At 41.9% G+C, this 12,885-nt stretch overlaps 1 protein-coding gene across 5 annotated transcripts in view; it reads left to right on the top strand.

Moving 5' to 3' along the window:
* The first annotated feature begins 316 nt into the window (after positions 1-316).
* Positions 317-12,885, top strand: part of CTCF (CCCTC-binding factor) — a 43,555-nt gene continuing 30,986 nt past the window's right edge. For 2 of the 5 annotated variants that reach the window (XM_059667759.1, XM_059667758.1), the window contains exons 1-2: positions 317-518; positions 4,571-4,687. The gene's annotated coding sequence lies outside the window, so the exon portion shown is untranslated. Of the gene's footprint in view, positions 519-4,570; positions 4,688-5,933; positions 6,046-12,885 lie in introns of all 5 variants that reach the window. The other 3 variants (XM_059667756.1, XM_059667757.1, XM_059667755.1) reach the window with 3 other exon arrangements.

The following is a 12,885-nucleotide window of genomic DNA, read 5'->3' as shown; positions in this document are numbered from 1 at the left end:
ACCCGTGATCGCGGACCGCCCAGAGGCGGTGACCTCCGCCCAAGAAACCCCACCCAGCGGGAGCCCGGACTTCGCGGCGCCCGCGGAGCCCACGCGCGACCGGGCGAGAGCGCGGGAGGGCGCGTGCGGCGTGACGTGCCTCGCAGCGCGTCCCGTTACGCCATCGCGCCCGCTTTTGAAAGTTGGCGCCCGGGGCCGCCTCCCATGCTGCCCTGCGCCAACCCCTCCCCTCACCTTTCCTCCCCCGCCCTCCACTCGTCGCCGGGCCAGCCCCCCCACCCGTCCCTTCCCTTATCAGCACCCGCGGCCCCGGCAGCGCCGACGCAGGCGCACTGCACCACGCGGCCGCCATTTTGTGTCCGAGCCTGTGGAGCGATTAAACCGTGCGCGGAGCTGCTTCTTTGGCGGCAGCGGCGGCGCGGTGGCCGGTGCGGGTGCGCGGAGCTAGCGGGGGACGCCAGGTGGCCGGAGCGGTGGAGCGGCGGCGGAGCGGGCGCTGCGGGGGGTGTGGCGCGGAGGTAAGGGGGCCCCGGGTGGAGGAGGTTTCGCGGGCCGCCTCTAGGTGTCACGATGGGGCCGCTCCGGTCGGCGCTGGCTGCAGCCCGGCGCCAGCGCCGCCGCCGGGGGGTGTTTGTCTCCCTCTACCGTCCCTGCTGCGGCGCGGCCGCCGCCATTGCCCGTCGCCGCCACAGCCCGGCCGGCCCCCCCCAACACACACCCGCCCGCTAGGCCTCCCTCCTGGCGGCGCGCTAGGCCTCCGGCGGCGACGGCGACAGAGGCCCGCGCGCCGGCGACTCCATTTTCCTTCCTTTGTCTCTGCCCTCGAGACCGGCTCTTGGCTCGACCGATCACCCGGCCGCGGCCCGCCCTGTGCCCTCTGCCACTCCCGAGGCGGGTAGCCGCAGCCGACAGGCTAGCTCCGTGCCTCGGCTGCCGCGCCCGCTGGTCTAGGGGCTCCCGGCTCTGCCGCCTCGCGCGCAGCCGGGTCTCCGTGCGGTATGGGTGTCGGGCCCTGGCCAACGCCTCTCGGGCTGCCCATCCTCCAGCCCGCCCGGTCCCCGGAACCTACCCGGCTGCCAGGCTCGGCTGATCGGCGGTCGCTGCCAGTCCGCGCGTCGCCGCCGCTGGTCTCCGTCTCCACCGAGTGGCGCAGGCGGCGCTGCTGCGAGCAGAGGGACCCCAGAGCTGCCGAGAGCTCCCTCTGCAAGGCTGGCTGAGCTACTCGCGCCTCGACGCCGCCCGAGCGGGCGGGGGGACGCGCGCTCGCCGCCCCCGCCGGGCCCCGCTGCGCCCCTAACCTAGCGCCCGGGCTCTTGGCGGAGCCCTGTCGGTGCGGCCCCCCACGGCGGGCGGAAAAGACAGGAGTTCTGAACCAAGTCTTTTTTCGGGAGCCAGAGTCCGACTCCCCTTGCAGGTAGTGATTGCCTGATCTTGTGCGCCCAGAGATCTCAAAGGGATTAAAACTGATCTCAAGTGATAGGACAAGTTCCCGAGTTTTGGATGATGGGCTGGCCGACTCCGGCGGGCGACCCTTGCGTTTCCCTCGCGCTTTCAAATGTCCTGACGCCAACTTAGTACAGTGTTTAGTACTTGGGGCTCTAGCACTAGGCGAAAGCGGTTCTGAGTTCGGCAACACGATCTAGAGCTCCAGTGTCCAGTGTACGGCAGAATGAATTATTTTGACTTGGCTGGTCATTTGCCCCTACGCAGAAATCTGAGGGTTGATGTTGTAATTGAATCTTGGGTCACTAGCTGCAGTTGGTTTATAAATATCTACGCCTAATGTAACTACTCTTTAGTAGCAGACTTCCTGTAGCCCCGAGTTCAGAATTAAGTAAACATTTCCGTACATAATCTTGATGCTTTCTTCCGAATTTACATCAACTAGTCAAGTTAATTCCACTACTCTATAGGCTGCAAAAGAAGTCAAACGGGGCACGTATATGACTGTACTACATTTACTCCGTCCTTAAGCCGTCTTGCATCGTAAAAAAGCTTTCTGTTGAATTGTCTTTTTGCTCTTCGCTCAAATATTCTAGTGCCTTAATATAGTATGGTCCGGCAGTTGATGTAATAATAACTCCGCCTGATTTGGAGAGAAGAAAGTCTTGGTTAACTTTTTTTTTTTTTAAGAAAAGTTACGTTAAGTTTATGAGGAAATTAAAACATCCTGGTGCTAAGCAAATTTGTCAGTCCACTGTGTGTAATCTCAATCTGTAGGCTTTTGCAGCGTTCTGCCTCCATAGGGGAGTCTTTCAACATCCCTTTTTGAACCCTACAGAATGTTCCTTCTCCCCCTCCTTCACAATAAAATTGCACTAACTAAATGCAGTAGCATTGATGGAGTGTCAAGTTTGGGAATAGGACCACACTTAATTGTCTAATATATTAGTCCATTTGTGTAATTTTTTGCACTCTTGTGATTTTGGGTATTTTCCTTTTGAAATTCTGGATGTCAGGTGGCATGTTTTACTTATTAAATAAGCTCCACATGCATTAAAAATTAAAATCCAGCAGGTCTGTAATTGAGCCAGGAGTAAAGCTCCCCCCCCCCCATGTTAGCATTGTGCTCCACAAACCATATTTTGCTTCTTAATTCAGTTGTGCATATGCAGTCATTAACTTCTAAATCTTACACATCATTTACGCTGTTTTAATGATATAGAGCTTATCCACAGAGTTGCTATCCTTTGTGATTTCCCGAATGCCAGGATTCATACTTTGTTTTTATTGGAAAGGAGATCTACAGAGAAGATAAATTGAGGATATAAGGTTACCCAAAGGAACTTATTATTTAAATCAGTGGTATGAGGAAGATTACAACAGAACTGTTTGTCCACATAGGAAAGTGCTGCTTATTTAAAAGTAGTTGTAAAAGTCATCTTAGAGATTTGTTCAACCAGCATAAAATGTAGGAGCTGTAAAAGTTATCCTTAAGATGCATTCAAATTCTAGTCTTTAGGATTTTGCTTTAGAGAACACACAGAAATGAGACACCCACCTAAGACTTAAGGGAGGCTTGGGGAGTTGCGGAGGCCATCTGTGGCTGACAAGTGCCCTGAGGAGGAATCCTGTGGCAGAGCCTTGCACCATGGTGCCTGCTGACAGAAATTCACCTCTAGAGACTGTTTTTTTGCTTCAGAGATGTTGCTTGTATTAAATTCACTCCATATCATCTACTTTATAAGCTCCATTTTATTTTTAAAACCAGAAACCTAGTTAACCACTTATCTACCTTACTTACCTATCTTGATTCCAGATGACTTTAGGCTCTTTTGCCAAAAATTAGGTCCTCCTTCAAACAACTAAGAATTGTCATAATTTAGTATTTGAAAAAGAGCATACAGGTTTAAGAAGTAATAATGGCAAGTAATGATGACTTTGCAGACCATGAATCATAACTATATATATAGATTTGGCATGCCATATTTCAAACATCCCTAAACTTGATCTTCCCTGGCAGTATCTTTTTTGTTGTTGTTAGTCCTCACATGATATTTTTCCTCCATTGATTTTTTTAGGGAGAGGGGAAGAGAGAGAGAAACATTGATGTGAGAGACCCATCAGTTGGTTGCCCACACCAGGACTGGTGCTGGAGATGGAACCTGCAACCCTTTGGTGCACAGGCTGATACCCTAACCGCTGAACCACACCAGCCAGGCTCCCTGGCAGTATCTTTGTGCATTTTCTCAGTGATTAGTATTTGGGTGCAAAAATGTGGTATGGTATACAGACTGCTGACATATACCTCAAGAACAGTGATTTTTTTCCACACACAGTCTTCATTTTTTGTTGCCCTTAGAATATTCAGGGGCATAAATCCTCATTCCCTTTGACAGTGTATGGACTCCAATACAAAAGTTTCTTAAACTAAAAACACTAGTCCTCTATGTTTTAAATTGCTTCTCAACAGAGAAGACTTCAGGTTCATCTAAGAAAGATTATATCAGCCTAGTTTTGTGGGCTGTAGTTAATTATGAGTTGGATTCCCTCGGTTATACATCTTATGCTAAGTTCTTTGAAAACTGTTCATTCAAATTTTGCTCTTTTCATTTCACTTGGTAATCCCCCCAAACCCCTTTCCCCTTGAAGGTAAGTTCCACTCTACCACTGCCTGAAGCTTTTCTTTTTTGTTTTTAAATATATTTTTATTGATTTCAGAGAGGAAGGGAGAGGGAGAGAGATAAAAACATCAATGATGAGAGTTGATCAGCTGCCTCCTGCCTGCCCCCTACTGTGGAATCGAGCCTGCAATCCAGGCATGTGCCCTTGACCAGAAATCAAACCCAGGATCCTTGAGTCCGCAGTCTGACGCTCTATCCACTGAGCCAAACCAGCTAGGGCTGAGGTGTTATTTTGATAACCACAAATCTTTAGTCCTTTATATATTTTAGCAAATGTCTAAAAAAACAATGAGTGTTTTATTATTGGCTTAAGATATTTATGGAATGGGCCAATTAATAAGATGACATTTTATCAGTCTTCATCTTGTCCTAAGTTTGTTTTTCATATTGTATGTGCATTTGTGTGTATTTAGTATTCATAAAAATGACTTACGCTTCTGTTTTAGAATGGTCACGGACCCGGGGCCAAAGAACAAGATGCACTAGTGGACAGACTGCTGACCAAGGGCTTGAGAGCTGGATTCTGTTTTTCCTTTTCAAACTGACTTTGCAGCCACGGAGAGGTATACTTCCATTTCTTGGTCTTAAAAATAGAAGTAGTAAAACCCTCCTTGGTTGGAGGATTTGCTGGACCATTCTTGGGTATAGGAGACACAAGAGGGTGAGTGGTTGAGGGCGTACAGGCTTTATGGTCAGAAAGTCCTCAGTTTGAAACTCTGTACTACCATATACTAGCTAGATGACACTGGGCAAGTTACTTAACCTTTCTATGCCTACAGCCCTCACTTGTGAGAGAATAACATTAATTACAGGATATTCTCAGAGTTGAGAATGTTGTAAAGCATTAAGTATCATTTTGGGACTACATAGAAAAAAGAACAGGAAATGGTGGCGGCTTTGCTGTAGAAAACTTTGGAATATATATTTTTTGACAGTATCTTGGTAAATGACTTCAAGAGTCTGTTGTGGAGATTTGTAATTTTGAAGAGGAACAGACAGATGGAATCCTGTTCTTGGGGAATTTGATATCCTGGATAAAAATCGTCCTAATTGAGTTAGCCTAGCTAATGACCCATGCTTACATCAGAGTATTAGTTATAGTTGTTATCAATTTTGTCCTTAAAATTTGAAAGGGTCACTTAAAATTTATTGTGGCCTACACTCTCTGCTATAAAATATAATAGACATCAGAGGGAACTTAAAACAGGCTTCTCACAAATGTCAGGATCTACTAGGCTTTGGATCTCATAAACAATAAAGGTAAGGTGTTGGGTGTGAAAATTCTATCTTCTCAGGCTACCAGAAAGCACTTCTTTCTTATCCCCTGGAAAATGTGAAAATTGTTTAATTTCACTTATGTAGTGGCAAAAGGAGTGTAGAGGTGGAAATTACAAGTGCTGAGATTAGGTGAACATATGAATAAATCATCTAAGTGACTACTAAGGTTTTTCTTACAAACTATGCCTGAAGCATATAGAGAGGAAGAAGGGGATGAAAGCTCTACTATTCTTCAGCTCTCTATTTTCCAAGTGGGCGTCTTGGTACGTCCATAAGATGGGAAGGACAAGGTCTTTGTGCTGGTTTTCTGTCCTTCCAGAAATAACATACTCTACAAGTTCCTTTAGAAGTGTTGATACAAAATACATACTAATGAACTGCTGAAAAGAAAAACAAGACTGATTTGAAAAGCTATTGAGAAAACTAAACTAAATAGTTTGGGGAATGGGGTTGTAGAAACATGTTGGTCACTTTTAAGTGCTGTGACTAGTTTGATCCCTGTTTCTCAAACTGGGATATAAATACCCTTAGGGTACAAAGTGTATGATTCCTGGGCACTTGAAGCTATAAGATAAGCATGACCCGTCTTCTTGGAGCTTCAGTTGTGCTTATTGAGGGGCCCGTGAGTTGAGTAATTTAACTGGTAAGTAATTAAAATATTTTTTACATTGAAATAGGTATATATTTTAGGAACAGATATGCACTCTGTAACACTTGTCTAAGATTACACAGGTCATCAAAATGGGGCATGAATGGCTGGTGGTGGGAAGCGTTCTTTGTATAGGTACTACAGTAGAAACCTTTGAGAAGCAATACTTTTGAGCTATAGAACAACTCTATCATCCAGCTCTTTAATTTTCCCCATAGCATCCTACTGTGAAATGTAGATGTTAAATTATATTAAATGGTGCTTGTTCGCTTGCATGCGTGTTCCTACACATGTGCGACATGCGCAAGAGCTCAGCACAGTTGATAGGCAGTTCTGTATAGCTAGACCAAGTCAGATATATTGTCAAAAGAAAAGAGGAAGAATGAACAAAATCAGGTCTAAAACTATAAAATAAATTCTATAAAACAATTTTGAAAACATAACAGGTTAACTCAAGCATAATTAACAATTTATATAGATCCCCCTCCCCCCACTTTGATAAGTAAAATAAAAATAAAATGGCTAAATTCTAAGCTATGGACCTTGCAGTTCCTAAGATTATTCAACAGCATCTATTCTTAACTTTTATGTGTTTTTCTAATGTTACTTATGTTCCTCTTAATGTAAGTGGTATTTAAAAATTACATGATCTATAGTGATAATGCCTACTCTTTGAATATAGGTTTTATATTTGAACCTAATTGGTTCTAGACATACCAAAGTGACTTTCTCTGAAATAATGTGAGTTGGATCAATCCAGATATTTAGATATCTGCAGTACTTACTGAACACTTGTAATGTGTTTGATCATACTTTGAGAGGTTTTTTAAAAAATGCAATACAAAAAAAGAAATTGTTAAGGAATAAAAGTAAAGAAAAACCCAAACAAAAACCTGGCACATAGCAAGAGCTCAGTAAGTTTGAATGAATGAATGCCTAGGGCAGTGATGGCGAACCTCTGACACGCATGTCAGAGGTGACACGCGAACTTATTTTTTTGGTTGATTTTTCTTTGTTAAATGGCATTTAAATATACCAAATAAATATAAAAAATATAAGTCTTTGTTTTACTATGGTTGCAAATACCAAAAAATTTCTATGACATGGCACCAGAGTTAAGTTAGGGTTTTTTGGGGTTTTTTTCAAAATGCTGACAGGCCGAGCTCAAAAGGTTCGCCATCACTGGCCTAGCGAATAAAATTAAACATTAAAACAGTAGTCAGAACAAAATGAAAAAACTAGTATTGGTAGGGTGGTTAGGTTTGGGGTGACTTTTCTTCATTTTCTATAGTTTGTATAATGTAATTATTTTATAAATGCAAATAAATGCCCCCCCCCTTTTAATTAGATAAAGCAGAATTACCAGAAATTGGGAATAACAATATTGGGCCATAGGGGACTGATTAAATTGATACATCTAGCCGAAACCGGTTTGGCTCAGTGGATAGAGCATCGGCCTGCGGACTGAAAGGTCCCAGGTTCGATTCCGGTCGAGGGCATGTACCTGGGTTGCGGGCATATCCCCAGTGGGAGATGTGCAGGAGGCAGCTGATCATTGTTTCTCTCTCATCGATGTTTCGAACTCTCTATCTCTCTCCCTTCCTCTTTGTAAAAAATCAATAAAATATATTTTAAAAAATAAATAAATAAATAAATAAATAAATTGATACATCTATATGATAGGTTGTGATACAACCATTATATTATGCATAGATATATTATGTATAGAAATATATAAAGCAGCCCTAGCTGGTTTGGTTCAGAGTGTTGACCTGCTAACTGAAAGGTCCCAGGTTCGATTCTGGTCAAGAGCACATGCCCAGGTTGTGGGCTTGATCCCCAGTGGGGGGACTTGCAGGAGGCAGCCGATCAATGATTCTCTCTCATCATGGATGTTTCTATCTCTCCCCCTTCCTTCCTTTCTGAAATCAATAAAAATATATATATTTTAAAAAAACATAAAGCAGATTGCCAAATAGTATGTATGCACACTGTGTTCTCCCATGTGAGAGTAAATATGTGTGTGTGTACAGGGTGTCCCCAAAAAATGTACCCACACCTTTTCCCTGATAGCTCACTTGATGTTTCCTTTTAGATTTAACCCACTGGAATTAATAATATTCAAGTGCGTATACATTTTGGGGAGACACCCTGTATAGGGAGGGGACTATAGATATAAACCAGAATGCTTATATAAAACCTATAGGTTTATATTCTGGCTTATCTGAGTTTTCTCCTATTATCTGTATTGTATTTTTTTTTTCCTTGTTTGGGGGAGGATAATTGTAGCTGAGATCCAAGATATACATTGCTACCTGAATTAATCTAAAAACTTTTAGCTGATACAATATTATTGAAAGCCTGTATTTTCATTGGAAGAGCCAAGTTTTTGGTTTTGTAGTTTTTTTGGGAGGGGGGAGTACAAATTAATTCAGTAGGTTAAATAGGGAATGCTACATGCAGAGAGGGAAGATCAAGTACAAAAGCAAAAAAATATATAGCAGAATGTGACCATAAGGAAAGAGCTAGACCATGATTCCTCTTGTGTATTTTTTTGTTGTTATTTTTAAATATATTTTTATTGACTTCAGAGAGGAAGGGAGAGGGAGATAGAGATAGAAACACCCATGATGAGAGAGAATCATTGATTGGCTGCCTCCTACAAGTCCCCCCACTGGGGATCGAGCCCACAACCCAGACATGTACCCTGACCTGGAATCGAACTGTGACCTCCTGGTTCATAGGTCAACACTCAACCACTGAGTCATATCAGCTGGGCTATTTCCTCTTGTTTTTGGTACATCACAAAAGAAGGGCTCATGGCATACTTATTTTTTAAATTTTTATTTTAATTCTTCTTTTACCAATATTCGTCATCTATTTGTTATTTGCTCAAACCCAGTATACATGTATAGTGGTATCAAAATTGTTAACCTGAACTCCATGGGAAACAACTTTATTAATTATAATACAATGCTTATCTGTAGTTCTTTAGTCCTTAATCTTATAATTTCTATTCATTTCCAAGTTATTTAGGTACAATTTCCCTCTCTCCAATGAAGATATATATCTGTAACAGTGAGATTTTTATTTTTATTTATTGCTGACAGTATTATATTATTTTTATTTATTTATTTAAATATGTTTTTATTTATTTCAGAGAGGGAGAGAGAGATAGAAACATCAAATGATGAGAGAGAATCCTGCATGCCCCCTACTGGGGATTGACCCTGCAACCCGGGCATGTGCCCTTGACCGGTATTGAACCCGGGACCCTCAATCCAGACTGACGTTCTATCCATGGAGCCAAACAGCTAGGGCTATCCTATATAATAAAAGGGTAATATGCAAATAGACTGAATGGCAGAACAACTGAACAACAAATCAAAGTGTAATATGCTAAGGCTGCTCAACCACTTGCTATGACGTGCACTGACCACTAGGGGGGCAGACCACTGGTTGACCAGTCACTATGATGTGCACTGACCACCAGGGGGCAGATGCTCTGACCTGTAGGTTAGCTTGCTGCTGGGGTCCCACTAATTGGTACTGAATGAGATGGGCCAGACATGCCCTGGAGCCCTCCCGCGGTCACTCCCTGGCCCAATTGTGCACTGGTGGGGTCCCTCAGCCTGGCCTGCACCCTCTTGCAATCCAGGACCCCTTGGGGGATGTTGGAGAGCCGGTTTCAGCCTGATCCCGCAGGCTACTTCCCTTGGGAGGGTGCCAGACAAAGGGCTCATGGCTAGCGAGCACTGCTGTGGCAGCGCGAGCCTCTCCCAGTTGGGACTAATTGGTCGTGGGGCCAGGATGAGCAGGAGCAGCAGGTAGGAGCTGCAGGTGGCATTGGACTGCGGGTTTCGGCCCAATCCCTGCAGGCCACCCTGAGGGACCCCACCCATGCACGAATTCGTGCACTGGGCCTCTGGTATTCTTTTTAAAAGAATAAATTTATACCTCCTTCACCTATTTCTCCCACTCCCCACGACCCATCTCTGGCAACAACCAATTTTTCTTTTATACAATCTGTATTGTAAAAATTTTTTAAAGGAAAAAGGAATCCAGTACACTAGGAAGAAATACTGAAGCTTTCTGATACCCTATGTTAACTTCAAATTACTAGGAAGGTACTTCCTTATTTCTGGATGTTAACCTGTTCCTTTAAGGGCAGCAATCCTGTGGCTTTTTGCCTCTAATATTTCTCCTCCTATTCCCCATTGTTTTAATTATTTCTAACATAAGAGTAAATTGACTTTGAGTGAGAGCCAAATTAATTGTAAATTTGAGGGCATAGATTTTGAAATGTCTGTTCTTGACTCTTCTTAGTAGTAGATATTTTCTGATTTAGTGATTTCTAGATAAGTGTACATCTTAGCTAGTGGCTAAGTAGGTTATCCTATCAGGTATATACCTATAGCTCTAAGCATTTGTTGCACTGAAATTAAATCCTCTATTTCTTATTTTAAAAAGAGGTAGATGATACACCAGCTTTCCCAACAACAAAGGAGGAAATAGAGTCCTAAAATGTTCTAGATGGGTGCGGGCTTTTGAAGAAAAAAGCCGATATCTTAATGTTCTGTGCAGTGGGGAGGGAGGGGAGTTCTATAAACAGTAATTACGCCCTAACTTTGAGAAGCCTTTATAGTTTAAAACATATTCTAATGGAGGAAAGAGCCAGTCTGTATATTGTAGCTTATGTTTGTGGTATTTTTGCCCAACACAGGGATTCCTCTTTAAATTTCTTGGACTTCAGGTGTAAATGCTACCTGGTAGAGTGGTGTGCATTAACCATCTTCATCTAAATAGGTTTCAGAGACTTCTGCCTGGTTTCTGGGTTACAAACAAGGATACTGCAAAGCTAGAGAACCACCTTTTGCTCCACTCTAATGTACAACTTTACCATCCATATGCAGTTGTTGAAATTTCCTGTTTGATCTCTTTCAGCTGGAAACTGGACATACTTGTCCCCTTCTTACCTATAAGGATGAATCTAATTGATAACCTAAAGTGTAGAATGTTAAAAGCCAGAAGAAATTTTAAGTCATCTGGCAATCCCCTCATTTTGCAGATAAGAAAGCTCAGAGGCAAAGTGATTTACCGAAGGTCTTGGTATAGAACAGTACATCTGTCTTTTTTTGTTCTTCCTTAGACTGGCTCTAATTAGTTTCTAGGTTTCATAGAATAGCTTGCATTTACTTCTGTAGCTAATTTTTTTATATGGATTCAGTTTTTTAGATCTTTCGACAGAGAAACATATCAATATATGTTTAGAAAACATATATCTTTAGAAAAAGTGGAGATTGTACTTTACTGCTCTCAAATATAGTACACCTGTTCACTGGCACACATTGGGTTTTTTGTATGTATTTCTCAGAATTTTGTTTTTAATGCCGTCACCAACTTTAAAGTTTATCCATGTATAATGCATTACTAGACTCTAGCAGTCGCTAATATTAAAGCTTGGAATCTAATACCAAGGCTGTTAGGACTTTGAGCTTATTCATCTCTTTCTGGATAACCCAGGACTTTTTGAGAATCCTTTAGTAATTTCCCTGGGATAAGAACAGACCATCCTTGGGAGGGCTGGTGTTGGTTAGCACCTCTATTTTTAGTGTAGTCCAGTTGGACCTCTGAAATGTCAAAATTATTTCAGCCCACTACTTTTTATTTGTTTACACAAACTCTGGTATAACAGAACTCTGGCATATCATAGTCACAATCACATATGGTAAAGCAGGTACAAACTATTTTACATTCACAGAGATATGGTATGGTGCAGAACTATTCTATAACAATAGGATACTCATTGTTTTTAATATATCTTGTGTTTCTGTTTTGTACTTGTAACTTTCTACTATTTAACATTTTTGTTATAAGTATATGTTGAGACTGTAAAGTAATAGTGACTTGGTTTCCTCTTGGGAATAAATTTTTAAAATAATTTTTTTGTCTTTTTGGTCTCTTGTTAGACAGGATCTTTGCTTCTTCTCCTCTCCTTGTTGTGTCTTTTAGGTATTTATAAATATGTAATTTGCCTGTACCCTCCCCCCCAATTTCTTGGTTAAGCTATTACCTATGTTTCCTTTTTGCCTATATTTGTTTTCATATTTCTAAGGAGCAACCAAGTTGGCAGATTGTTTCCATAATTTGAACTTTGTTCAAAGGCATTATATTGACATTTATTATTACCCATATTATGCCTTTGGTACGCATGTGCATTGCTGAATTTAAGCTGTTAGCTTCTAATTTAAGATTGACATTATAGGGGGCCCCATTTACCAAATAAAAATGATTTGGTTTTTACCAAGTAGCCTTCATGAGTGAGTACTGGGTTATAGAAATACTAGAGCAGCGGCCACATGGTCATTGATACACATTGCAAACCATGAATTCACTTGGTTATTATGTATGTCCATTTCTCTCTTTTTCTTTTTTACCTTCTGTGATGCATTGACCTTGTCCCATACAATCTAGAGAGATCTTTTGATACTGATAGTACACATAATAGAGGTTAAACCTTAGAACTGCCTTATTAAATTATACATTTCATTTTTGCTTATATGGGAATCATTTATATTTCTAAATAAATAAAACAGTTCTTTGTATTAAAGAATGAATCAAACATTCTCATAGTAGAAAACAGTGCATATTTGAGTAGCTTATATTTTTGTAGACCTGCATTTAGGATGAATAACTATTCTAGGTCAGTCACTTCCAAGCCATAGTCAGCAGAGATTCTATATCAGAATCTCTTGAGGACTTTTTTTTAATATGTATTTTTATTGATTTCAGAGAGTAAGGGAGAGGGAAAGACAGAGAGAAACATCCACGATG

The sequence above is a fragment of the Myotis daubentonii genome, chromosome 15 (genome assembly GCF_963259705.1).
Source record: "Myotis daubentonii chromosome 15, mMyoDau2.1, whole genome shotgun sequence".
Lineage (NCBI taxonomy): Eukaryota > Metazoa > Chordata > Mammalia > Chiroptera > Vespertilionidae > Myotis > Myotis daubentonii.
The sequence above is the reverse complement of the archived record's forward strand: the minus strand, read 5'-3'. Positions and strand labels throughout refer to the sequence as shown.